Source organism: Atta cephalotes (assembly GCF_000143395.1).
Source record: "Atta cephalotes unplaced genomic scaffold scaffold00014, whole genome shotgun sequence".
Taxonomy (NCBI): Eukaryota; Metazoa; Arthropoda; class Insecta; order Hymenoptera; family Formicidae; genus Atta; species Atta cephalotes.
Genome location: NW_012130078.1, coordinates 2,365,078 through 2,368,650, shown reverse-complemented (window position 1 = coordinate 2,368,650; position 3,573 = coordinate 2,365,078). Strand labels below are relative to the sequence as shown.

The 3,573-nt window shown below is 32.0% G+C and overlaps 1 protein-coding gene across 1 annotated transcript in view; it reads right to left on the bottom strand.

Moving 5' to 3' along the window:
* Positions 1-3,573, bottom strand: part of LOC105617758 (homeobox protein Nkx-6.1-like) — a 45,375-nt gene that overhangs the window by 32,548 nt on the left and 9,254 nt on the right. The window lies entirely within an intron of this gene.

The window sequence follows — 3,573 nt, the reverse complement described above, 5'->3', positions numbered from 1 at the left end:
TATATATATATNTATCTACTACTTACTCTGTCTGTAGTATATATATATATATATATATATATATATATATATATATATATATATACTTCTTTATTTGCACTTTTTCTCTTTTTTTGAAGAAAGTGTATTGTGTGGGATATTAATAATCGTTGATATTAATAATGGTTGATATATATTTAACTGATATTGGGATTAAACGCAGCGGATATAACATATGCTTTGGCTCGAGCGTCGATGTAGATAACGATATTGGATTTACGATAATTCAGATAGCAGCGCATATTGAAGTAATAATCGAAGGAAGCCGTAAAATGCAACGGCCGTAAGATGCAGAACGAGAGCGCGTTTACTGACCGAGTGTTCCGAGTGAAACAACTTCCTCGGATCGATGTCGGCCAAGTCGTCTCGCTTCTCCACCGTAAATCGCTTTATTAAGTTTCAGTTTTTCCCAGTTTTTCTCGTTTCCACATCTATGTGATTCATTTTACATTTTTATCATACGCAATTTTCATACAACTCGCATCCGTCCGGAATATGCAAGCGGAATTTAAATGCCGCAATTTTATAAGCCGCGCGACCTCGCGACAGATTTCAATCTCGTTTCTTCTTTCCGCTTCCTCCCTCCCCGCGAAATAATTAAATGTCAAACTGAGAAAAATCCGAATGTCCGTTACATTGTATTACAAATTGCATAGATCTTATACACATAGATGCGCCTTTCCCGTTAGATAAAAAGAGACATAATGCGTTGTATCTTCTATACTTTGTTGTACCAAATGTATGTATGTACATACATTATACATAGAACGCGCATGCTTGAAATGACTGTATGAGAAATGATCAACAATCTCAAATATATACGCAGTGTCATTTTAACCGATAGGTTATAGTTGGCGAAAACTTGCAAAAATGATAAGACAATGTGTATATTGGAGCTATGTGATGTATATTGGAGGAAGAATGACAATATTTCCTTTTATTCGTAAGTTTAATGAACGATTTTATTTTAAAATGTAATAAAACATAATTGAAGTCTATGTATATATTCATATGACATTACGCCCGAGTTTGCGCAGTAGTCTCATTCTCATAGAAGGATAGAATTTATTAAACTCTCTCGCTCTGTCAACTCGGATCTTTGATTTAGCCACAACTGCCACAAGGCATATCCATGTTTACAAGATCTATGACTAATTGTTACAATTTTTTTTCCTAATTTTTACAAATCGTATAATTTCAGTTCTTTGAATGTTGATAATTTGCATTGGACACAATTTGAATAATGTAATTTGTAATTGAATTATTCAAGAGATGATTATACAGACAAAAAAATTATTAGAGAATCTGTAGGTATTTTTCGTCTCTTCTATTTGGAACTCGTTTGGTTTAACTCAACGAAGATTCATCGAACTTGGTGTTTTAGTCGAGATTATTAGCACACACGTACAAATACACATGACGCCAATTCGACTCATAACCTCGAGAGAGGTTCCTTGGCAACTCTCGCTATGCGGAGACCTTAATGATCCGACCTTTCGAACGCGAGAAATTAGTCGACTTAAGCCGAGCTCTATGCGAGAGAACGGCTGCTGGAATATCGAATCCGTAAATATCGGTCGTCGAGATCCGACGGACTTTTTGCGCGGATTAAGGAAGATTAAATTGATCTCTCTCTGATCGAAACGCGTGAATCGAATAAAAGATACGGCGGAATTATTCGCGTTTTCAAGACTTATTATCTTAGTGTCTTTGGAAAAGAAATGAGACTTATGTTCGTTTATATATATTTTTTTTAGAGTTTATTCTTTCAAGAGCGATTATTACTTTCAACAAATTTAGGAATTCTAATATATGATTTATATGTTTTAATTAAATCTTAGTGAATATCTCTCTATTTAACTTTTTATTAATTGGAAAAGTCTACAATAATTTAAATGCATTTACAGATCCATTATTTATTGTTTTAATTATTTTAGTACGTTGTGTCGTATGCAAAATGATTAATAATCATTCAATAATTAATAATCAATTCATATAATTGTTAAAATATTTAAAAACATTACTTATATAATTCATTTATAATTTTTAAAATATTTAAGAAAATAGACAATTTTAATTTATCGATCAAAAGTTGTTAGAAAATAATATTAAATAATAAATTCCTTCCTCACAATTGTCTCAGCGAATCTTATACAGAACGCTGTACAATGTCATCACTTTTAGAGAAACAAAACGTATATCTTCATAGTATAATTTTGGAAAGTTATTTAAATCTAAGTTTAATCAATTGTTACCATATAATAGTTCAGTATTCTCGCAATATTTCATCAAGGACATTCATGATACGAGGTCGCTTATTAAAGAAAATCATTCAACGATCAGTTACACTCAAAAATTAGCAATAGTCGCAATTGAGAGCGTTGGCTCCTGATTGCATGGATGCATTTAATTCGTTTCGGGTGCGTGTTTTTACCAGCCTTTTATGCTTGTTTGAACAATAAAGCGTCATTTCCATTTTACCGTTGATGACGAAAACGAGAATAGTGGGATACGCGCGACACGACCATCCGATCTTTTGTCCGTTACGCCGAAATCAGACAGAATTTATGGGATCATAAACAGCTAAACCCGTATACGCTCATCAACAAAAATACCCGCGATCATGCTCTTTGTTCGCAGGTCCAGTGAAGGGAAAGAAAAATAAGGTGAGGTCTTCTCGATTCTCAAAACCTTTGGCACGCACTTTTACGACATCTCGTTGAGAATCTTGAATCGGGCAATTAAAAGCATTTAAAAATGTATTGTATAATGTGTTGAATATCATCGATCTTACTTCACAGAGGTTCGATCTTAATCTTAATTACAAATGCTTTGACACTCAATCTTTGGAGAAAGAAATTAATCTTAAGTTAAGACAATTATATATGATATGAATTTAGACCGATGAGAATAAATCTAATTAAATAAGAGAAATTCATATATATTTCGTCAAAGCGGATCTTAGTGTTCCAATAGTTCCGTGTGAATTTATATACATACTTGATTTTGTAAACTTTAAGATAACATATTATTCGAGATTTTTAAATATTTAATATCAATAACCTTGACGGAACTAATCTTTAAAATAGAATCTGAAAGAGCGAGCGTCACTTACTTAAAATGAAGAATAAAGCTTCTCTCGTTTGTAGCTTTAAGTAGAGGTGTGCGAATCAACTATTTATGAGATCAGATTGAATCGAATCTTTGATCATATGTTCGAAAAAACGCAAATAAAATAGGCGAATTGAAATCGAACCACCGATAATTCGAAATTTCAAATTTATTCGGTTTCGAATCTCTTAGATTCGAAAATTTAATTTGCAGGAATCTCTGTATACTGTAAAAAGCTATGAATGTATAAAAGTTTTTATAAACAAGAAGTTTACTTAATTACTTGAAATCATAAGTTAGAACATTTTATATATATATATATATATATATATATATATATATATATATATATATAGTACGTAGTACGTTCGTTACGTTTAGTTACGGTACGACGACCGTAACGGTAACGGTAAAGTTAAGGTT